This window comes from Bos taurus, chromosome X, assembly GCF_002263795.3.
Source record: "Bos taurus isolate L1 Dominette 01449 registration number 42190680 breed Hereford chromosome X, ARS-UCD2.0, whole genome shotgun sequence".
Lineage (NCBI taxonomy): Eukaryota > Metazoa > Chordata > Mammalia > Artiodactyla > Bovidae > Bos > Bos taurus.
In genome coordinates this window covers 53,626,357-53,652,062 of record NC_037357.1, presented here as the reverse complement: position 1 = coordinate 53,652,062, position 25,706 = coordinate 53,626,357, and the positions used below count along the sequence as shown (strand labels likewise).

The following is a 25,706-nucleotide window of genomic DNA, read 5'->3' as shown; positions in this document are numbered from 1 at the left end:
ATTTATTTAGCTCTCAATGCTGGTGCTGGGGCCACAGTATAACATGGAGGCAAGCCTAAGAAGCTGGTACTACTTTAGGGCAAGAATCAGTCTTGGGCTCAAAAGTTAGAAGAAATACCTAATTGGGCACTTGAAAAAAGCTAGTAAATAAAACCAGGCAAGCAAACGCAAGCCTGAAAACACAAAGGACAAAGCATGACAGGGCAGATAAAAGAAATGCAATCGCAATAACAATAAGGACATACAGGTCCCAGAAAAAAATATATATGTATGTATGGGAACCAGAAAGACCTAAATCCCAGTTTGAGTTCAGTCCCTCAGTTGTGTCCAACTCTTTGTAACCCCATGGACTACAGCATGCCAGGCTTCCCTGTCCATCACCAACTCCTAGAGTTTACTCAAACTCATGTCCATCGAGTCAATGATGTCATCCAACCATCTCATACCCTGTCATCCCCTTCTCCTCCCATCTTCAATCTTCCCAGTATCAGGGTTTTTCCAAATGAGTAAGTTCTTCCAATCAGGTGGCCAAACTACTGGAGTTTCAGCTTTAGCATCAGCCCTTCCAATGAATATTCAGGACTGATTTCCTTTACGATTAACTGGTTGGATCTCCTTGCTCTCCAAGGGACTCTCAAGAGTCTTCTCCAACACCACAGTTCGAAAGCATCAATTCTTTGGCACTCAGCTTTCTTTATAGTCCAACTCTCACATCCATACATGACTACTGGAAAAAACCATAGCTTTGACAAGAGGGACCTTTGTTGGCAAAGTAATGTCTCTGGTTTTTAATATGCTGTCTATGTTCATTGTAGCTTTTCTTCCAAGAGCAAGCATCTTTTAATTTTATGGCTGCAGTCACTATCTGCAGTGATTTGGGAGCCCAACAAAATAAAGTCTCTTACTGTTTCCACTGTTTCCCCATCTATTTGCCATGAAATGATGGGACCAGATGCCATGATTTTAGTTTTCTGAATGTTGAGTTTTAAGCGAACTTTTTCACTCTCCTCTTTCACTTTCATCAAGAGGCTCTTTAGTTCTTCACTTTCTGCCTCAAGTGCGGTGTCATCTGCATACTGAGGTTAATCATATCTCTCCCAGCAATCTTGATTCCAGCTTGTGATTCATCCATTCCAGCATTTCTCATGATGTGCTCTGCATATGAGTTAAATAAGCAGGGTGACAATATACAGCCTTGACGTACTCCTTTCCCAATTTGGAAGCAGTCTGTTTTTCCATGTCCAGTTCTAACTGTTGCTTCTTGACCTGTATACAGATTTCTCAGGAGATATGTAAAGTGGTCTGGTATTCCCATCTCTTTTGTGAATTTTCCACAGTTTGTTGTGATCAGAGGCTTTGGAATAGTCAATAATGCAGAAGAAGATGTTTTTTTGGAACTCTCTTGCTTTTTCAATGATCAAACAGATGTTGGCAATTTGATCTCTGGTTCCTCGGACTTTTCTAAATCCAGCTTGAATATCTGGAAGTTTACAGTTCACGAACTGTTGAAGCCTGGCTTGCAGAATTTTGAGCACTACTTTACTAGCATGTGAGATGAGTACAACTATGTTGTAGTTTGAGCATTCTTTGGCACTGCCTTTCTTTGGGATTGGAATGAAAACTGACCTTTTCCAGTCCTGTGGCCACTGCTGAGTTTTCCAAGTTTGCTAGCATACTGAATGCAGCACTTTCACAGCATTATCTTTTAGGATTTTCATTAGCTCAACTGGAATTCCATCACTTCCACTAGCTTTGTTCGTAGTGATGCTTCCTAAGGCCCAAGTACTTGACTTCACATTCCAGGATGTCTGGCTCTAGGTGAGTGATCACATCATTGTGATTATCTGGGTCATGAAGATCTTTTTTGTACAGTTCTTCTGTGTATTCTTGCCACCTCTTCTTAATATCTTCTGCCTCTGTTATGTCCATACCATTTCTGTTGTTTACTGAGCCCATCTTTGCATGAAATATTCCCTTGGTATCTCTACTTTTCTTGAACAGATCTCTAGTCTTTTCCATTCTATCGTTCTCCTCTATTTCTTGGCACTGACCCCTGAGGAAGGCTTTCTTATCTATCCTTGCTATTCTCTGGAACTCTGCATTCAAATGGGTATATCTTTCCTTGTCTCCTTTGCCTTTTGCTTCTCTTCTTTCCTCAGCTATTTGTAATGCCTCCTCAGACAAACATTTTACCTGTTTGCATCTCTTTTTCTTGGGGATGTCTTGATCACTGCCTCCTGTAAAATGTCAGAAACCTCCCTCCATAGTTCTTCAGGTACTCTGTCTATAAGATCTAATCCCTTGAATCTATTTGTCACTTCTACTCTGTAACCATACGGGATTTGATTTAGGTCATACCTCAAAGGCCTAGTGGTTTTCCCTACTTTCTTCAATTTAAGTCTGAATTTGGCAATAAGGAGTTCATGATCTGAGCCACAGTCAGCTCCTGGTCTTATTTTTGCTGACTGTATACAGCTTCTTCATCTTTGGCTGCAAAAATTTGGCTGCAAAAAATATAATCAATCTGATTTTGGTGTTGAGCATCTGGTGATGTCCATGTATAGAGTCTTCTCTTGTGTTGTTGGAAGAGGGTTTTTTGCTATGACCAGTGCATTCTCTTGGCAAAACTCTACTAGACTTTGCCCTGCTTCATTCTCTACTCCAAGGCCAAATTTGCCTGTTACTCCAGGTATTTCTTGATTTCCTACTTTTGCATTCCAGCCCCAGAGACTAAGGCAAATATTCAGGAATCTGGAAATTCACAGAAACCAAAGGGCCAGGCTCAGCAATCAGGGAAACAGACATATGGTACTAATAACAGGGATGCTGAAAACCAATGAAGTCACGGCCAGACAACTTCTTATAAACTGTAACTGGACAAGAGATAGTTGCTGAAAGACCCCAGTAAGTATGTCTCACTCTAATACTAATTTCAAATGACAGTTTGAAAGTTTTAAAGCATATTCCACCTTTCACATTGAATACTAATCAAACTCATTTTTTTAATGATTTTTTTTTACTTTACAATATTGTATTGGTTTTTATCTAAAGAACATAAGGTGAAAAAATGATCAAAAATGTAGACTTATATAGGTTGCATAAAGACCACTTGGGGAAAGAATTTAAAAACACACATTTATAGTAAGTTCTGAAGTATTTTTGAAAAAATCACAAAGCTTGCATTTACACTCAGAGATGATTAGGCAAAAAGCATTTCAGGGTGCTGTGAAAAACTCAGCCCTTAAGAAAAGGGACTTGTTTCTAAAGGAATAACAGGTAAAACAGCTAAAAGCCTTCAGCTCATTGTATTGAGAGCACAGAAAATGATATCATAGAAACATTGAAAATCACAAAACACTGCTGAATGTCATCATATGGAGCACATTTTGCTGAGGTAAATATAATGAATGGGAACACATCATTCTCTCCTTTAGTATATGTGTTACAGGGACAACACATACTGGGGGAGAGATGTTGATCCATGAATCTAAATGGAATTCAATCTATTTCTCTAGAATCATGCCTTTGTAGTATACTTCATAAAATAAAAATATGTTGCCTTTTGTCCAAGTCATAACCACAGATGCCATGTACCCACCTCTGATATAAAAAATATAACTAGGTTAGGTGGGCCAAGCTTAACAAAAGTCTTTATATCTCAAAAATCACATTTTGGGGTCCTTGTTTAGAATAGCCCACACTAAATGCCAACTCCTTACACAGGCTGAGCTCACGGCCTTGGGCTCTGAGCATACCCAAATTGTCTTTTCCATATCCAAATCAACATGGCTCTTGAGTTAACAACAAGAACAATAATTATAAAACCTACTACTTACTGCATACTTACTACATGTCAAGCATTATGCTATGTACTTTATCTCATAGAAATAAAAGCAATGCTCCTGCTCATGTCAAAGGCCAACCCCTCAATTTATATTCAGGATTCCATCTCCTCCTGTTTGCCCTTCCTTGATTTCTTTCCTTTAATGGATCACCTCTGGTCGCATATAAAAATACGCTAGAATTTTCCATATTTAAAAAAAGAGACCCTTCCTTGATGGCACATCAAACTGCCATCTTCATTATCTATGCTTCTTCATAGCAAAACTTCTCAAAAGGGCCAAATTCAATGGCTGTTTCTGCCCTCCTGCTATAAAGTTGACCATGCCCTCCTTCTTGAAACACTCTTCTGTCTTAACTATCATAAAAGGTAGGTTTCCTTCTTTTCTTTTTGTCATACCTCTTAGTCTCTTTTGCTGGTTTTTCATTATCCACACCCCAGAGACTGAGCCTGAGCCCTCACTTCTTTTTCTAAGGTCTCGGTCTTTGCTTACCTCATCCAGTATCATAATCTCAAAAAATAGTATATTGACTACTCTCAAATGTATATCCCTGTTCCCTAATTCTGTGAACCCCAGGCTTATAGAAAACCTGCCATTTTGAAATTTTTATATTCATATTCCACAGACACTTCACCATCAAAAACCAAACTTTGCCATTCCCACAACTTATGCCCCAATCTACTCCTCTCACTTTTCTCCATCTCAGTAAATGATACCACCACAGAACCAACTGCTTAAGCTAGAAACTGAGGTATCATCCTTTATCTCAATCTCTAAATCAATCATCTTCACTCATTTATTAGTAGTATTAATAGTATTAACACAAATCAATAATAAGAGGAGCTATTCCTTCTTGAACACCTAGTATGTGGCAGGCACTGTCTTAGGTGTTACAGCTGTATTAATTCACTTAATCTTCATACCAAGCTTTTGAGGTATGTACTATCATTATTCCCATTTTATAAATGAGAAAACTAGAGCCAAAAGATGAAGTTACTTGTATGAAGCCACACATCTATTAAATGATAAAGCTTGGATATGAATCCAAAGCATCAGGCTCCAGAGTCCATCCCCTTTCACACTACACTAGGCTGCCTTATTTTGGAGTGATGTAAAATGTGTCTATGCACTTACTAGATTTTTTGGATGGGCCACTACCCCTTGTGTATGGAAAATAGCCTTCAATGACAAGCTCCCTGTGATTCAATTAACCTTCTAAGATATACATTACTATATATGTGGAAAATTAAGCTCAGAAATGTAAAGTAACTTGATTAAGAACATAAAGCTAGTAAATGTTGGAATTAGAATTTAATCTAACTCTTCATGATTCCAGGGGCCAAAAATTTAACCACTAGGCTATATTCAGCCTTCCTGAGTTTGCTGTATGGACAGATGCAAACTGGCCATCATCCATTTCCTCACCACCACACTTCAGATTGCCTGGAGAAGAGAATGGCAATCCACTCCAGTATTCTTGCCTGAAGAATTCCATGGACAGAGGAGCCTGGTGGGTTACAGTCCATGGGGTCACAAAGAGTCAGGCATGACTGAGCAACTGACACAAACTTCAGACTATCAAATCACAATCAAGCTCTTATGGTGCAAACATGACTTTGCCTTAAGATCATGAAGTGATTAGCAGCTATTCTCAGTTTTAAAGTCTTATTTCTTTGTAAGTCATTCTGAGACACATGAAGCCATCCTGGGAAAGAAGGACTAGTGGAAGACTAAAATGAAAAAGCAATCTTTGTCTGCTGGGCTGGCTGTGTGACTTCTTTCATGTACAAAGATGAGACCCACTTATTGGTTGGGCAGAAACTCAGGAATTATTTCTCTAATAAGAGACATAGAAAGCTGGTATACATGCAGTTACTTTTTTGAGGGGGTGTGTTCATCTGAACTACTTTTGTAAAATAACCTCCAGGATAAAGAGCACTGACTGTAGTAATGAACTAGAATTACACTAAAGTCCATCCATGTGAAAATCAAATCCATAGCTTTGGCCAAAGTAAGTTAGAGAAAAGTCACACAAATTACAGAGTATCCTCAAAAAAAGTTATTATAATTATTATTTTTTACAAGGAAGCCACAAGTCAAAGCACTAAAAGATTAAAAACATAGAGGAGCTCTAGGAGAATGGCTACAGGGAACCATTAAAATTTTATCTATATGCATAAAATCTAACTAGCATGCAACTAAATTTTAAGGGGCTTCCCAATCAGAAGTTCTGCCTCCCAAATATATACATGCTGGGCTTGACTTTATTTATTCTATTAATTGCTCAGTTAAAAACTACTGTGATGATGGGACTTCCCTAGTGGTCCAGTGGTTAAGACTCTGCCTTACAATACAGGGAATGTAGGTTGGATCCCTGGTCAGAGACCCAAGATCTCATATAACCAAGAGACAACTAAGCCTATATACTGCAATAACTGAGTTCAAGCACACCAAATAGAGAAGTCTGTGTGCTGCAACAAAATGTCCTGCATGATGCAGCTGCTGCTGCTGCTGCTGCTGCTAAGTCACTTCAGTCGTGTCTGACTCTGTGCGACCCCATAGACGGCAGCCCACCAGGCTCTGCCGTCCCTGGGATTCTCCAGGCAAGAACACTGGAGTGGGTTGCCATTTCCTTCTCCGATGCATGAAAGTGAAAAGTGAAAGGGAAGTCGCTCAGTCGTGTCCAACTCTAGCGACCCCATGGACTGCAGCCTACCAGCCTCCTCCGTCCACAGGATTTTCCAGGCAAAAGTACTAAGACCAACTAAATAAATACATGATGTCAGTAGAGGACAAAAGGAAAAGCATAAGAATCAAAAACAGCAAAAGAGGAGGGAGAGAGGGAGAGATGGGGGAGGGGAGGAGCCCAGAATGAAACAAAAAGATATGAAGCACATGACTGAGGAGACATTAAATAATTAGCTTTGAGATTAGAAAGATAATTGCAAAAATACACAAAACTGCTTACATGGACTTTATCTTATACTACATCTTAAGTCACAGAACTCAGTGCTCATTTAATGAAAACACATTGCATGTGCAAAGCAAAATGTATTCATAATCACTATAAATTGTAATTCATTATTTTCAATAGCAGGACCAGACTCTTAGGCTGTCTCTGATAAAATGTACATAGTATTTTCTGTCTCTAGAAGGTTGTTGACTCTCATTCAGTGTTCCTTGGCTCATGTCTCCTATGTCATCTACATACTTATCACCCACGTTTTTCCACATATGGTTATTTGATTCTTTGCAAATGGAAGGGGACCACCAGCCGAGGAATGCAGACAGCCTCAAGAAGCTGGAAAAAGCAAATAAATACATTTTCCCCTAGTGCCTCCAGAAAGGAATACAGCCCTATCCACAACCTTGTTTTATCCCAGTGAGCCTCCTTTTGGACTTCTGGCTTCAAGAACTGTAAGATAATAAATGAGTGTTGTTTTTAACCACCAAGTTTGCTGTAATTTATTACAAAAGCAGTAGGAAACAAATAGAGCTCCTTTCCCATTTCTTTGATTTCAAAGCTCTTTCTCTTTCTCCATTACTAATCTCATGCAATTTTTTCAATGAGAATATCAGCAACTCAATCTCTAATCTTACTTTATCAAGCACAGGCTGCCAAAACCAAGGAATGTCTTCATTTTCATACACTTCTCTTCTCTCAGCTCTTGTCATTTAGTCAAAAAAATCCAAAGATCTGAAGGAATTAATTTGTAGCCACAAGTGACATCTGTCCCCTTCATTTATACCATATTACAACTTTCTCATGTGACTGTCTTATATTATTGTCATCTCTTCCTCTTGGGCTGCTTCAGAGGGTATAAGAACAAAAAAGAGACACAGTCACATTAAAAACATTACCTGGCTTTCACTTGCAGAGACAAAGCAAAGGCACCCTTGTATAACATAAAATGCCATACAAAGGGGCAGAATTTGACATGAAGAAATGGATGTTCCCACTAAATTCATGCCTCCTTGCTGGTATAGAAAGGAGAGAAAGACAATTGAAGCAGCATGGTGATGGAATAATTATTATCAAAAGTTCTACTGCACTCTAATAATCATTAAAAGCCAACTAGGAATCCAAAGGTCTTTCTCTATGTACAATAATGTGACAGGTCTCATTAACTCAATCAAGTGTCACTGAATGGCTAAATTGCACGCCTGTCATTTTGTTCAATTCTAAGGGTGATAGAAAATACAGTAAGGTCATAGTCCCTTCACTGTGGGAGTTTATAATCCTATCCTATTAGGTAACAAAATCAGCATCTATTAAAGAATCATAAATTAGCCCGATACAATATGTTATCAAGAACTAAATCTTATGATTTTTATTCAGTGTACTAATACAGTTCAGAAAAAGGTGAGATCAATGAAGGGCAGAGAAATCTTAAATAGGTGTCCAGATGAGAAAGCCATTTTTTTTGCCATTGACTTTATTTTTTCAGCACAATTTCTATTTTTGAATGAGGATGAAGATAACTATAAAGGTTCACTCCCAGATCAGGGCTGGCCTATCTGAGTCACTCTGCTTTCCCTGCTATTGAAAGCAGTACTCATTACTCCTAGTACTCATGCTCAGAGAGACAGCTAGAATAATAGAATAAACGAGATGGGAAGAGACTGGAAAGAGGCAATAGGTAAAAACAAAACAGAATCTAAAGCAAGGCTACAGAGAAAGAAAACAGTGACATCTATCAACTTTCAAAATGACAACTAGAAGCTCCTTGTTAAAGCTCACAGAACTGAGAATAAGAGGGCTGTAAGAACTAAGTTTAGCACCTTCCCAAATGCTGCTTTAATGGCACCAAGACACGGCTCTAGTTTCCATTCCCTCTCTTGCTGTTGCCCACCAGGAGCTTAAGGACACTAGTTGAAGATGTATTTCAGATTGTTCGCATCAGAAGTCACTGACACTGGGCCCTGTTCTCCAAACCCACAATACTATAACCAAGATAATAATAATGAAAAGAAGCTAAATCTGACTATCATGACAGGACTGACAAAGTGACCACACTGTAAGTGGCAGCCTGTAATTCACAAAGATCTAGAAGGTATACAGTTCTGGCCTGAAGTACATGGTGTATAGCAGACCTTCAATATATGCTTGTTGAATGAGTGCTCAAATGAGTGACTGTAGAGTACAACAGAAGCCCAAGAATATGGAGACTTTCTAGTGTAATACCTTTAACGATATCATGAACTTGCTTTTAATGAATATTCATGGGACTCAGGACACAGTTTCACAACGGATATTCTTAGGCTTGCAATCCTTGCCTGTCTCTTCATTCTCCTCTAATACCACTCCCTCCCACTTGCTCACCAGGCTTCAAAGATGTTCTTTCAAATCCCCAGACATCCTCTGCTTTCTATCACCTCAGGGAAATTGCATATTTTTTTCTCTGTCCAGAATACAACCCCTTCTCCTCAACCCACTACCACTGCCTAGCTCCCACTCATCCTTGAGGTTCCTGGATTTTTCAATCTCCTATCTGAAGCCAGCTATAAAAGTATGAACTGCTAAGTGATTTATAACATTCTTGTAATTAAGGAAAACAGCTGATGTCAGAAGAGGTCTATAATAGCATATCGTTTACTGTCATAGTTGGAAGAATAAGCTGATTAGATCATGTGTCTTGACCATTGTTGTTGCTGTTTAGTTGCTAGTTTGTGTCCAACTCTTTTCCTTCTCCAAGGGATCTTCCTGACCCGGAGATCCAACTTGCACGTCCTGCATCGGCAGGCGGATTCTTTATCACTGAGTTATCAGGGAAGCCCCTTGCCCATTGTACTAATTCTTAATTTTTGTGCCTAGTGCAGCCTAGTAACAAATAAAGATAGAATAAAGGTAAATTAAATAGAGTTGAGACTCAGTCATTCCTTTTTTATTCCACAGTCTAAGAATCGGTCCCTTTCCTCCCTGTACATTTCCTCCTGCAGCAGAAACTTTCCCACTACTGCACCACCAATCTCCTCTGTATATTCAGGCCCCATTCAAAACTCAGATAAATGACTGAAATAATGGAAAAGTAACTAAAACCCCAGAAGAATGGGGCAATTAGTATAATTCTGTTTCTATCCTCCAGTCTCTTCCAAGGCAAATGAACCTATGGGCCACCTACGATCAGAACCCATTCCAACTACCCTCCATATGAACAACGTGCCTTCACAAAACAGAGTATATCAGATACAGTGGCATATATGCTAATGCTTCTGTTGAGGCAGATAACACATCCACTAAGCAACCCACTCCAGTGTTCTTGCCTAGAGAATCCCAGGGATGGGGGAGCCTGGTGGGCTGCCGTCTACAGGGTTGCACAGAGTCGGACATGACTGAAGCACTTAGCAGCAGCAAGACTCCACTAGAAATTCATTCCTTGGCAATACTCTCATTTCCGTCATAGTGGGACTGATAGCATGGCCTCCACAAACATCATGATGCACAGCAACTTCTCTCTTTTTGCTATGTGACAGGGAATATCTATAGGTCAGTTGCAATTTTTTGGTCCAAAACAAGCATGATAATGAGATGCTAATATAGCATAAGTAAACCCCTACTTTATGTCATTGATAGAGACAGAGACACTGACATAAACACGAATAGTATAAGGCACAGTATGCAGACCACCAAGAGGGTCTCCTGAGGGTATAGAAGCATAGGATGAAAATTACTGACTGTAACATATTTTTGTCATTCTATATTCTTCACAGGGTGCTGTTTCATGAGTGCGATGGTTGCCTCTTGAAATTAAGTTCAAAGACCTTTGAAAATAAATTTCAAGTTTCTCAGTTGCCATTTGCATTGCCCTTCCTGCCATCATAATAAACTGCATTTTTCCTTCTCAAACTCATTAACCTATGGAAGATAAAAGACAATTCTTATTAGTGTGGTTGCAGAACTGACAGAAAAGGGGGTCAGAAAGGCACCAAGATTGTATCTGGGCACATGGCTCAGGTTCCTGCCACAAATGGCATTCGGTCTCTCGGTTATCAGATCCTTCACTGTGTGTCTGCACTTCATTCAAGACTGTAACCAGAGAGAGCAGACCATCTCCAAACCGTAGTTCAGAGACAAGGTCATCATACTTCCATTGCTCACGCACCTCATGGGGCCCAGATACTGCTCTCTTCTGAGTCACTACTGATGGTTCTTTAAGACCCCATATCCCACATTAAAAGACTTAGATGAAAGTCTGCTGCCGCTGCTGCTGCTAAGTTGCTTCAGTCATGTCCGACTCTGTGCGACCCCATAGATGGCAGCCCACCAGGCTCCCCAGTCCCTGGAATTCTCCAGGCAAGAACACTGGAGTGGGGTGTCATTTCCTTCTCCAATGCATGAAAATGAAATGTGAAAGTGAAGTCACTCAGTTGTGCCCGACTCTTCGCGACCCCATGGACTGCAGCCTACCAGGCTCCTCCGTCCATGGGATTTTCCTGGCAAGAGTACTGGAGTGGGGTGCCGTCGCCTTCTCTGGATGAAAGTCCGCTATCACTTATTTCCAAAACTAACTGATTCACCTGTGGTCTCTATTGACGACTCCAAACCACTTCCCAAGCTTTCCTTCCTCAATTACCTGGTTTCTCTTTACTCACTCTTTTGCCAATGCTTTTCAAATATGTGTTACTCCTCGCCCATCACAGACACTCCAACCCCCCCCCCCAAAAAAAAAAACACACACACAAGAAGAGGGATAAAACAAATTTGGCCTGATTTTGCTGCCATTTGAGAAGCCAATTATTTTTCTCCTTACATTCAATGTCAATTTGTAAGAAAAAAAAAAAAAAAGTTATCTCAACACCTACATTTTCTCAGCAGCCCTTTGCTTCCTACCTTATCTTCTTTCTTCCATGATCATCAAAACACTGCAATTATCTCAAAGGTCACATATTACCTGCTTTTCTTCACTGTCTTTATTCTTGAACTCTGTTGATTTCCCTGAGGTTGACCATCCCCTCTTCTTCACTTGTCTCTTCTTTGTTTTTTGGTTGATTTGGTAACTCTCCAATTCTGGTTTACTTCTTCCTTTTCTAACCAGTTATTAAATGTCTCCCCACTCATTCTTTATCTCATCCATGCAGGTGGGTATTAAGTAAAGTTCCACTTTCAGGTCTCAGTTCTTTTTGTCTCAAGCATTTCTTGTTGGGGTAGAAAATTTTTATATAAACTCAGAGAGGAAGATTCATAAGCTTACAAGGGCCAGATAGGTAATGTAAACAAGTGGAGAAGAAGATGGATGGGCATAAGATAGAGTTAGGGATTATAGGATGCTGGGGGTAAATTACAGTGTTAGCTTCTATTTCTACAGGGGTAGATGCTATACAGTCTTAGCCAATGTGTGGCACCTAGGCCAAATGTGTCAGCTCTTCCAATTTTTCAGCAGAAATCTGAAGTTTAGATCTCTATGCTAACTCTCAAAATTTTCAGATGTTATTCACTGATGCAGGTTTTATTTATTTATTTTTTTTTATGATGAAGATTGTATCAGTTAGGATTGCCTAGGTTATACTGTATTTACACATGATCCCAGATTTTCAGCTTACAACAGAAGGTTGTTCTTACTCACATTACAATCCCATCAAAGATCAGTCATATCTCTGCTGCACATCATGTTTAGTCTAGGACTTAGGCTGACAAAGATTCTTCTGTCTAGAATATTGGTGAACTCATGGCAGAAGAAAAAGAAAGAAAGCCTGGTGAATAATGCACTGAAACGATGTACTTAAATCATGCTTTAAAGCTCCTCTCAGAAATATTGCACAGAGGTGACTGCTCACATTTCATTTGCCAAAACGAGTCACATGGCCCAGGCTGGCCACATCAATGGGAAGGAAGAGTTTAATCCTCTCCCAGAGAAAGGCAGCAAGTATTTGTGATCAATAACACAGTCTGCTCCCCTAGACAAACACAACTCTCAGTGGACCATTACCAGTCTGTAACACCTGATGTTCAGTAAAGAGCAAGAACAGAGACTCAGGAAATCTGATTTGTCATGGACACTTAAGACCCCAGGCAAGTTATTTCATTAATTGGTCTCATCTGTAAAATAAGGGACTCAGAATAGATGATTTTTAAAATTTCCTTACAGACCTACTATACTGAGTGTGTGAACAGTTGTGTAAAGATAGAAGACAATTGAGCCTGAACCTTCAGAAATGTTTTCATCCAAGTCCCAGTACTTCATTTTCAAAAATACTTACACATTTTTACTTAAATATCTAGCCACCAGTATACAGAAGTTCCTAACTCAAACTGGTCTTCATTCCAAATCTGATTTTCTTATTTGTAAATGGTTCCACTATCTAAACAACCCAACTAATACGTGTGGATTATCCTTATCTCTTCTTTTTCTAGTCTCCTATCTCTAGCTGGGACTTCCCTGTATCTCATGCAGTAAAGAATCTGCCTGAAATGCAGGAGACCCAGGTTTGATCCCTGGGTTGGGAAGACCCCCTGGAGAAGGGAATGGCAACCCACCCACTCCAGTATTCTTGCCTGGAGAATCTCATGGACACAGGAGCCTGGTGGGCTACAGTCCGTAGGGTTGCAAAGAGTCGGACACTGCTGAGCGACTAACACTACTATCTCCAGCTAGTGATGAAGCTCTAAAAATATTGTTTTCTTGGTATTTCTTCCAGCCATCCCTTCCTTTTCAGACTGATTGCTATCAATAGCACCCATGCATTTTATCTATTCATACCTAAATAGCTGGCCTGCCTTACTATCTTGGTTCTTTCCAGTCTTATTTTTGAAGCATTCAGTTCAGTTGCTCAGTCTTGTCTGACTCTTTGTGACCCCATGGACTGCAGCACACCAGGCTCCCCTGTCTATCACCAACCCCTGGAGTTTACTCAAACTCATGTCCATTGAGTTGGTGATGCCATCCAACCACTTCATCCTCTGCCATGCCCTTCTCCTCCTACCTTCAATCTTTCCCAGCATCAGAGTCTTTTCAAATGAGTCAGTTCTTCACATCGAGTGGCCAAAGTATTGCAGTTTCAGCTTCAACATCAGTCCTTCCAATGAATATTCAGGACTGATTTCCTTTAGGATGGACTGGTTGGATCTCCTTGCTGTCCAAGGGACTCTCAAGAGTCTTCTCCAACACCACAGCAAAAGCATCAGTTCTTTGGCACTCAGCTTTCTTTATAGTCCAACTCTCACATCCATACGTGATTACTGGGAAAACCATAGCTTTGACTAGATAGACGTTTGTTGGCAAATAATGTCTCTGCTTTTTAATATGCTGTCTAGGTTGGTCATAACTTTTCTCCCAAGGAGCAAGCATTAGTGTTATCAGAAATCATCTACTTACCCCATCCACCTAATCCCACAACCTCACCCCTATTCAAAGCCTTCAGTAACTTCTTGATGCATTCTGGTCAAAGTCTAAAGGTCAAACTCCTTCAACTGACATTCAGGTTGCCTTCAGTAACTATCTGTATAACTATAAGCTGTTCAATAAAAAGATGTTCAATGTCACTATTAGAGAAATGCAAATCAAAACAACAAGGTACTACCTCACACCAGTCACAATGTATGTGTGTGTGTTTTAGTCACTCAGTCATATCTGCCTCCTTGTGACCTCATGGACTGTAGGCTACCAGGCTCCTCTGTCCATGGAATTCTCCAGGCAAGAATATTGGAGTGGGCAGCCATTCCATTCTCCAGGGTATCTTCCAGACTCAGGGATCAAACCTGAGTCTCCTGCATTGCAGGCAGATTCTTAACCATCTGAGCTACCAGGAATGGCTACCATCAAAAAGTCTACAAAGAACCAATGTTCAGGAGGATGTGGAGAAAAAGAAACCCTTGAACACTGTTGGTAGAAATGAAAATTGGTTCAGCCAACACTTAAAACAGTATGGAGGTTCCTAAAAAAAATTAAAAATATCAATAGGACTACCATATGATCCAACAATTTCAGTCCTAGATAAACATCTAGAAAAAAAGTGAAAACATTAATTTGAAAACATATATGCACCCCAATGTTCATAGCAGCACTACTTACATTTAAAGAAGCAACCAGTACCCATCAACAGACAATTGGAATAAGATTTGGTATATATACACTAGAACATTAGCCATAAAATAATGAAATACTGTCACCTGCAGCAACATAGATGAACCTAGATAATATTGTGCTTAGTGAAATAGGTCAGAAATAGACATACAAATACAGTATGATATCATTTAAATGTGGAATCTAAAAATAATAGAGATGCATGTATATGCAAAACTGACTCACAAATATAGAAAACCAACTAGTGGTTATTTAAGGGAAGAGGGAATGGGGAGGCAAGATATGAGTATAAAATTAACAAACTACTACATATAAAATACATAAGCAACAAAGATAGATTGCATAGAACAGAGAATTATACTCATTATCTTGTAATAACCTATCATGGAGTATAATATGCAAAAGTACCAAATCACTGTGTTGTGCACCTAAATCTAACATAATATTGTAAATCAACTACACTTTAATAAAAAATTTAAGCTGTTTAATTTCCCTGAGCCTAAATGTCCCCACTTGTGAAACAGACTTAATAAGTTTATCCTACTGACTTCAGAGTGTTAACATATCATACAAAAAATGGCGATATAAAATATGAAGGATGTAAGATAAACCATTCCTTAAGCAACCCAGAGTTTCTGCAACTGCAGATGCAAATAATTTAATGGAGTTTTATATCTCCAAAATTATGTTTCAGAAATGATTTGCCCAAAGAGAAACCATCTAATGATTTGTTTAGAAAGTCAGAGGTCAGAATAGATAACCTGTCTCAAAGGTCTATTCCAACTCTGAAATTTTGTGAGTCGCTCATAACTATTGTTTATATTAGAAACTGAGGGTAAAAGTAATTAAGTTACAGAAACAAAGGAATGCTTAGCAGTTAATACTATGTGATCTGGAGTCAGCCAACATGGGCCCAAATCTTGACTCTCTCACTTAATAATTGTGTGAATTTAATAAGGTTAATTAACTTGTAAATGCCATTACCATCCAAAATCTGTTTTGTTTATAAAGACAAAAAAAAATGAAGTTATCTGAAAGTGCATCTATACTATGCACTTGCTAAAAAAAGAAAAAAAAATTTGATGTATTCACACAGAAATAACTCCAAGAGATGATATTATGTAAAAGGGGAAGGAGATCAATATTTACAGTAGAATCCAATTTTTGGACATATTTGTTTATAGTTGAATGGGGAAAAATGTAGAAGGATACACAACAGAGTTAAAAGTGGTTGTCTCTAGGGAAGGGATGGCAGGGTGGGCCTGTGGATTAAGGGGCAGGTATTTTCACTTCTCTACTCACACTGCCATACTAATAGAATTTTTCACAAGTTTGCATCATTTTATATTGAGCATTTTCCAGGGGAAAAAAAATCCCATCTAGGGATGCTTGTTCCAATTCGAAGCCAAGGTCTTACTACTTCAGACTAAAAATAAACCCTATTACAAAACATCACCAAAGTCCAACAGAAGTAGATCTCAGAAAAGCCTTAGCCCTTTCCTGCTAACCGATGTTTCCAGCAAAGGAACCTTCCCCTCACCTAGTCTTCCCATAAGTACTTAGGAATGTGAAGGAGTTGTGATCATTTATTTGCCCCTGGTAGGTAGGTATGTAGATTTGTAGCTAGAATCTGCAGAACAGTTGGGTGGGACCAGGAGAGGATTAAAAGAAAATAAAATAAGGATGACAAAAAGATCTTTCAGAGCCTGGTAAAATTCCCACTCTATGCAAATTGTGTAGCTCAAAGCTGCACATCCCTAGGGGAAAGTGTGGGAACCTGAGAACCATACTTTCATCTGGATACATAATACTCCATCTACCACTATACATAACCATCCCTTTATGTCTCTTGACATTTTCCATGAAAGAAATAACATTTCAACCTGTGTTTTTAGTTTCTTTCTGCCAGTCTCACCACTATCCTGTTCTGACAAGCACAGAGAAGTAAAAGCAGGCGACCTTTAGAGAGTACTACCACAGACCAGATGCTGAGTTAAGCCCTTTACATGGATTATCTTGCTTAATCCTCTCAACAGCCATATGAAGGAGGTAAAACCATTTCTTTATTTTACAGTTGAAGAAATAAGCCTCACAGAGGTCACCTCATTGATAAACAGTGGAGTCAATTGCCAAGTAATAGGGAACATCATTCAAAAAGATTGAATCAAAGGTCAGTGACATCTGGATCATGGGACTCACTCTATAGGACAGGAAGGACACTCCACTGGGGGGCAATAGGCAGCCATGGAGAATCTGGGATGAAGGCAGCAAAAACATGTGGTAGTAATAAAAAATCACAGTCTAATAATAATAACCAATATTTTTAACTTTATATTTTATATTGTGTGCATAGTCGCTCAGTCGTATCCAACCCTTTGTGACCCTGTAGTCTGTAGCTCACCAGGCTCCTCTGTCCATGGGATTATTCACACAAGAATACTGGAGTAGGTTGCCATTTTCCTCTTCTAGGGGAATCTTTCTGACCCAGGGATTGAACCTCCATCTCCTGCATTGGCAGGTGGGTTCTTTACCACTGAGCCACCAGGGAAGCCCTTATGTTATACTGGAACATAGACAATTTACAATGTTGTGATAGTTTCCAGTGGACAACAAAGGGACTTAGCCACAAATATATATGTATCCATTCTCCACCAAACTCCACTTTCATCCATAGCTAATAGTTGTTCACTACCTACTAAACAGGCTTCTCAGGTGGTGCTAGTGGTAAAGAATCTGCCTGCCAATGCAGGAAACACAAGAGAGATGAGTTCAATCCCAGTGTTGGGAAGATCCCCTGGAATAGGAAATGAAACTCCACCCCAGTATTCTTGCTAGGAATATTCCACAGGCAGAGGAGCCTGGCAGGCTACAGTCCATATGGCTACAAACAGTCGGACATGACTAAGCAACTGAGCACATGTATTCCTACTAAACAAATCATCTGCAGCATCTCATTAAATTCTCCCAACATAATCAGGTGAAGAAATGACTCAGAAAGCTAGTGTGGATCACCCAAGTTACCAAGCAGTAAAGCCAGGATTTAAACTCCAGATATGCTTAACTGCAGAATACCTAATCTCTATAGATATTATGTCTACCCTAATTTTTATGAATCTCTAATACTTAGGATCTTGGCAATATTCAGACCATCCCATCTTCACTGCATATGAATTGATAAGAGTATAGATGTTCAGCTTCTCGGAGTCTGCCCTGTTTTCCAACCAAGTACCTAGTTATCTATGCTAGGGTTGTGGAGAAACTGGAGAGAGCCATTTCAAGGTAGAGTCTAGCAAGGTGCAAAGAGTTATCAAATCCAAACACCATTTGCTGAAGTCTATTTTGATGTGAGCAAGCAGTCAAAACTGGAAGTAAATATATTGAATTCTACAAGTTTGGGTTTGATCCAAGGTGATTTCTTCCCTTTTTAAGCACCATAAACCTCTGCAGCTGAGACATTTAGAAGCAACCTCACCAAGATGCTGTACACGTACTGAGACCCACAGTCCTCCTCTAGAGCCCATTTCCAGAATACGTCAAAATGACAATTTCTAGCTTAATAATTGTATTTTTAAGCCACAGTTAATCTAGCCAAAAGATTAAGTCGTCAGCAGGAAGTGTATTGCCAACAAAGTCTAAGCTCTATGCTTGTAAAAGGCAAACAATTTGAGCATTCTGAAATGTTTATAATCGAGGTGTCCTTTTCCTGACAATTCCACTCCAATGAGTCTTTCAGAACACTCAGGAATTATTCAGCAGCTGAATTATTACTACCAATTTCTTTCCAGTTGCACACCCCCTCAGGGATACCATCCTTCCTAAGGAAGCCACCCCCAACAGCAGCAGCAGCTGCTACCAAAACCCAAAATAAATTGCTTGTTTTAATGCATTGGGCAGAAAGGAAGGTTTCCAAGAGTGCTATTAAGCCAGCCTCGAGACAAGAGTTGACCATAAAGCAAGGAGAGGCCATTTCATGTCTTTTTTCAAAGTCCAGCTTTCTCACCCAGATAATCTGATTTACAAATTCCAAACAGAAATCATCACATAGACATGGACAGGTTTGCAGTCCAGTGTATACAGCAAAGAGAAACTACTGTCCCCATGAAAGGAAATAGCTTATCCTGTTGATCTTTGTTAGAAAACGGTGGCAGAAGACCCAGAACGGGCCAGTGCAGAAGTCCTTTCCCTCTTAAACTGGGAAATTGCATTGAAACTGTTTCCAAGTGCACTTGCACCATGGATGAAGTCTAGCCTATATGCTCAGTGGTTTTGATACCACAAAGGACTCTTCCTTCAGAGAAATAAGACACATTCAAATGGCTGTGCATCACCTAAAAGCTTAATTTTTTTTTTCTATCCAGAATGTTCTCCTTTACCTTGTCCATTTAAACTCTACCATTTCACAAGACTCAGCTGCAGTCTCAAAGGCTGAAGTAGTGCAGTAGTTCTCAAACTTGGGGGCACAAGAGAAGCCCTTGGGGGAGTTTTTAAAATGGCCCATGTTCAGTCCACTCCTTAGACTAACTGAACCAGCATCCCGGAAGAGTTGGGCCCAGTCATCACTATTAAAAAAAGTAAATAAATAAACTAATGACTGTAATGTGTATTCAGGTTTGAGAGTGCATAATGAGGTTGTTAAAGAGCATAGGCTTTTAGGTTCAGAAATATTTGAACTAGAATCTCCATTTCAACAGTTTCCACCTGTGTAACTCTGGGCATATTAGTCCACCTGTTGGAGTTCAGTTTCTTCATCAGGAAAATAAGCATAATAGCATTGACCACATAAGCTTATTTGGAGATTTGAAGGAAATAATTTTTTATCTATGCTTAGCACATACCAGGTTTGCAGTAACGTTTGCCATCGATGATGGTGTTACAGATGTTGTCAACAGCAGCTATGGGAAAATTTAAGAATCACTTCCAGTCTAAGATTACACAATTGTAACTATTATAAAAAACTCTGGAGATCATTCTCTTTAGCCCATAAAGGTGACATGACTGACACACATTTCCTAAAAGCATTTCCTAAGCCAGACACTGTTGTTGCTGACTCGAAATTCAGTGCTATTTCCACTATATTAATTTTGTTTCATTTCAACAAATGTATTAAACACTGAGTATCCAACTCTATGATCAGTTCTTAGGACAGAAAGATAAATTCATATCAAACTGACTCTACCCTTGAGAATTTCCATCTAATGGAGTAGCACAGTGTGTACACAAATAACTGCAGAAATAAAATGTGTTTTTATAGACTCAATGAGTTTAAATTTCTATGAGCTCACTGAAGATAATGTCATTAACTCTGGGTGGGTTGATGAAGTCTGAACTAGGGAAGCTATGAGTGAACAAGCTGTTGAAAGATAAATAGGGGCTTTACAGGTAGGGAGGGATGTATGCAATGGACATTTCAGGCACAGAGAACAGCAGGAGAAAAGGCACTATATCAGCATGCCTTTCAGCTCTATCTTCTTGTGACTCCTCGAACACTTGTCTGCACCATTCATTTGTCAAATAATAATGTTTTGTCTCATGACACCTTTTCTGTTATAGCCTTGAACTATTTATCTCCTGTGTTACCTAATTTTTCATATCTTGTCACCGCAACTAGAATTTAAGCTTGAAGAAATGAATAAGAACCAGTTTAATAGATCACCAATAGATCTTCCACAGTGCTTTGCACATAGTCTTAAACAGAGTGCCTGCTGAATGAATGCTTTTTGACTTGCTGATATAAAGAGGAGAAAGCAGATGATCTTGAACATATGCAAAATTCACTACTCATTACAAGGACGTCCCGTGAAATAGTTGGTTCACACTCTCCTTCTAATTAATCATGTCATAACCATCAAAAAGATTCCTTTGAGCTTCTTCTAAATGCCCACTAATGAAGAATATTATGGTATGCAAAGGTTAGCAGATGCCCACATGGTGGCAGCTCTTTGTATATTTTAATACCTTATTCTGTTTTTACTGACCAAATTCACAAGGATTTCAAAGTTAGGCCTAGGTAGTCATTCCTGAAAACTGCTGATCACAAGGCTAGACCAATTAGCCTGGGTCCCTACATTTTTCAAAAACACATCAGGTGTTCTGATGAAATTACAAAGAATGGATAAATTATGATTCAATTCTCTAGCAACATCCCAATGAAGTCCTCAGGCAGGTTGGCCCTGGGAAACAGAATAATCTACTGCTCATGCAGGATGAAAAATTTCTTAATAATTCTTATAACAGGGGACAGACTTTGAACTCAAAGAAAAATCAGGATGAGCAAAAAGAAATTTTGCTCACTTAGAAACACTTCAAATGTTGACTTCAAGAGTGGAAAAAAATATGTTCTTAACCAAATCAATCTTAGCTTCCATTGTGCAGAATTAAGAGTCACAAGTTGTGAGAAGCTGGCAAATCTAGGGTGAGAGAAGGAAAGGAAGATATTCAAACACATTTACCCTCCTGCAAGGACAGCTTGTTCAATGTTTAGTAAATAGATTACCGCCATTATTCTCTCCTTTCTTCCTCTCCACAAGTAGGCAACTCAACCTACCCACCCACCATCCTCCTCCATCCCAAGTGTCTGTAAATAACTCAACACCTTCTTATGGACATAATGAGAAAATTAAATGAGATAATGACAGAGAGCTTACTGCACTGTAGGCATCTCCTTGCAACCTTGTACTATATGTAAAGATCTTTCACTAATGACCATCCTTTCCAGGCAGAGTTCAGACCAACACTATGATAGAAATGGGAGAGAGGGGATAGTCAAGCAGAAACACCCAGGGATTGTGATTTGTAGCAATTGCTGATGGTACGATCAAACTTTTGCTTGGCTACACTCTACTAGAAGATGAATGTATAGCATAAGAGACAGTCAAAATACAACAGATGAGGGGATGACTAAGTAAATTATGCTAGATAAACAAGAAGGAATATTAATCAGCTATCAGAAATTAGAATCCTGAGTACTAAGGACAAAGATGGAAATTTATCGATAGGTAAATGGAAAAGGCAAAACATAAAACTCTGTGCATAAAATGAAGTGACATAAAATTATGTAAGCATATACCAAAATGAAAATAAATATTTTAATGTAACATTAAATATAGTAACAGTAGAAATATTAACTATAAAAGACAGATGAAGTATGACTTGGTTCTATCCAGCTTTATATGATAACTTTCCTTTGGAAGTCAACTTATTTTTCTGATGCTGTTTCATTAGGCTGCTATTAATATGAGTTTGCATTCTCTGAGCCCTGATTAAGGGATGGTAGGAGGGGTAGGTAGGAGTGCAAAGTAATTCTACAGTGTTTCAGGCTGCAGGGGGAAACTATTTGAGAATAAATATTTGTTGTAAAATCTATTGGGAGGAAAATTTGAAGACATTTTTAATGGTTATAGAGATACATTTTTAAATGGCCTATATATGAGTGGGTGGAAATGAAAATGAAAACATGCAAGAGGAAACTATAAAGAAATGGTTGAATAGCTGTGTTTTGAGTACCAATTATATGATCCTGAATTCAGCTATTGCTAGAAATAAAAGACATAAAACAGAATTGTTCCTTTCCACTCTGAATCAACCCTAAACTACTACCAAATCACATTATTGTTACCATGACTAAACCACCCCAAATAATGAAAGCAAACTTAACCTTGCACTTCCAGGGTAGGAAAATACACATTGCTTTATCCTGATTTACAAATATTTATGGCATCTATGAAGTTCTAGCAAGATATTATGCGTATCACTTGCCTTCTTCCTCTGATATGAAAACAAAATGAAACAAAAGCCCAACTGAATGCTCAAGTCGATGAGAAAGCAGACATTTAAGAGTACATGGAACATTTATCTGAATAATGAATATAATTTAATGATACCAACCACAGTCCTCTTAATGACAACTGGAATTTGCTCAGCACATTATTCGGCAATAATTTCACACAGTCTAAGTAGCGATTAGAGCCCGAATCCCTGGAGATAATTATTTTATCAAAGCGACTCAAAATTTTACTCCTGCCACCAATCTTTCCTATTTCAGGGACTGTTAGCTGGTCATTCTAGAGGGATTTGACTGGATAATGTAATCAGAACAGATCAACATTGCATTTTCCTGCACTAGTCATAAAAGTCCCTCAGGGAGATGCTGCAACCCTAATGGATTTCCAGAGTCCTTCTGGAAGGCTGAATACAGCATTGATATGGATGGTTGTTCACTTGAGATGCCCAGTGACCTAAGAAGAGATATGGCTGGTCAATGAATTCTCTGACCATTTTAGCAAAAGCTATTGATGTATTTCTGCTTCCCTAACTGATATCATCACATCAGCCCTTAGTTTCTCAGAGCACCCCACTACAGCAGGCCTCCAGATCATCCTCTCTTTAACTAATACCCTAGGATCTGTAACTTCCTCTCCTCTGCTTATCAAAATTGACCTGGGTTCCCCTCTTTCAGAGGCTTGCTTTTTGCCAGGGAATAGTGAACTATTACTCAGACAAACAAGTGCAACACAACTTTTTAAACTGTGAGGAACCCTTTTAAATGTCAAAAAAAGTTGACCTTTTAATATATGAAAGACTATATAATGACAGAAAATTATTACCAATTCGGAAATATCTATGAATTTGTATATTTCTAATTAAATCAGCATCTATATACCTTGGAAAATAATTATGTGTATATATTGTTGTTTAGTCATTAAGTCGTGACTAACTCTTGAAACCACAAGGACTGCAGCCCAACAGACTTCCTTGTCTTTCACTATCTCCCGGAGTCGCTCAAACTCCTGTCCATTGTGGTGATGATGTGATCCAATCATCTTGTCCTCTGTCACTCCCTTATCCTCCTGTCCTCAATATTTTCCACCATCAGGGTCTTTTTCAATGAGTCAGCTCTTCACATCAGGAGGCCAAAGTATTGGAGCTGCAGCATCAGTCCTTCCAATGAATATTCAGGGTTGATTTCTTTAAGGATTGACTGGCTTGGATCTCCTTGCAGTCCAAGGGACTCTGAAGAGTCTTCTCCAGCATGACAAGTCAAAAACATCAATTTTTCAGCAGTCTTCTTTATATGGTCCAATTCTTATATCCGTACATGACTACTGGAAAAACCATAGCTTTGACTAGACAGACCTTTGTCAGTAAAGTGATGTCTCTGCTTTTTAATACACCATTTAGGTTTGTCATAGGTTTCCTTCCAAGGAGCAAACATCTTTTAATTTCAAGGCTGCAGTCACTGTCCACAGTGACTGTGGAGTCCAAGAAAATAAAATCTGTTGCTGCTTCCAATTATTCCCCATCTATTTGCCATGAAGTGATGGGACTGGATACCATGATCTTAGTTTTCTGAATGCTGAGTTTTAAGCCTGCTTTTTCACTCTCCTCTTTCACCTTCATCAAGAGGCTCTTTAGTTCCTCTTCACTTTCAGCTATTAAAGTGGTATCATCTGCATATGTGAGGTTGCTGATATTTCTCTGGCAATCTTGATTCCAGCTTGTGATTTATCCAGGCTGGCATTTTGCGCAATGTATTCTGCATATAAGTTAAACAAACAGGATGAAAACATACAGCCTTGACGTACTCCTTTCCCAGTTTTGAACCAGTCAGTTGTTCCATTAAGATTCTGCTGCTTCTTGACCCACATATGGATTTCTCAGGAGACAGGTAAGGTGTTATGGTAATCCCATCCCTCTAAGAATTTTCCACAGTTTATTGTGATCCACACAGTCAAAGGCTTTAGCATAGTCAATGAAGCAGAAGCTGATGTTTTTTCTGGAATTCCTTTGCTTTTTCTATGATCCAACTTATGATGACAGTTTGAGCTCTGGTTCCTTCACCTTTTCAAAACCCCGCTTGTACATCTGGAAGTTCTTGTTTCATGTACTGCAGACGCCTAGCTTGAAGGGTTCTGAGCATAACCTTACTAGCACGCAAAATGACTGCAACTGTATGATGGTTTAAACATTCTTTGGAAATGCCCTTTTTTGAAATTGGAATGAAAACTGATCTTTTCCAGTCCTGTGGCCACTGCTGAATTTTCCAAATTTTTGGACATATTGAGTCCAATACTTTAACAGCATTGTCTCTTAGGATCTGAAATAGCTCAGCTGGAATTCCATCACTTCCACTAGCTTTGTTTGTAGTAATGCTTCTTAAGGCCCACTTGACTTCACATTCCAAGATGTCTGGCTCTAGGTGAGAGACTACACCATCTTGGTTTCAGGTCATTAAGACCTTTTTCTTCTATGTATTCTCTTCTTGTTCTCTTCTGCTTCTGTTACGTCCTTGCCATTTCTGTCCTTTATCGTGTCCATCCTTGCATGAAATGTTCCCTGGATATCTCACATTTTCTTGAAGAGATCTCTAGTCTTTTCCTTTCTATTATTTTCCTCTATTTCTTTACATTTTTTCATTTAAGAGGGCCTTATTATCTCTCCTTGCTATTCTCTGGAACTCCCATTCATTTGGGCTTATCTTTTCTTTTCCCCCTTGCTTTTGACTTCTCTTCTTTCCTCAGCTATTTGTAAAGCCTTCACAGACAACCACTGTGCCTTCTTATATTTCTTTTTCTTTGGGATGGTTTTGGTCACTGCCTCCTGTACGTTACAAACCTCTGTCCATAGTGCTTCAGATACTCTGTCTACCAGATCTAATCCCTTGAATCTATTCTTCACCGCCACTGTACAGTCATAAGGGATTTAACATAGGTCATACCTGAATGGCCTAGTGGTTTCCCTATTTTCTTCAATTTAAGCCTGAATTTCAATAAGGAATTCATGATCTGAGCCATGGTCAGCTAAAGGTCTTGTTTCTGCTAAGTGTACAGAGCTTCTCTATCTTCAG

The 25,706-nt window shown here is 39.1% G+C and overlaps 1 protein-coding gene across 26 annotated transcripts in view; it reads right to left on the bottom strand.

Annotated features, from left to right (window-relative positions):
* The window catches only part of IL1RAPL2 (interleukin 1 receptor accessory protein like 2), a 1,479,614-nt gene that overhangs the window by 905,032 nt on the left and 548,876 nt on the right, over window positions 1–25,706 (bottom strand). For 2 of the 26 annotated variants that reach the window (XM_059883620.1, XM_059883644.1), the window contains exon 2: window positions 1–25,706. This exon is cut by the window's left edge and continues 13,919 nt beyond it. The exons of the other annotated variants lie outside the window; for them this stretch is intronic. The gene's annotated coding sequence lies outside the window, so the exon portion shown is untranslated. 26 annotated transcript variants of the gene reach the window in all.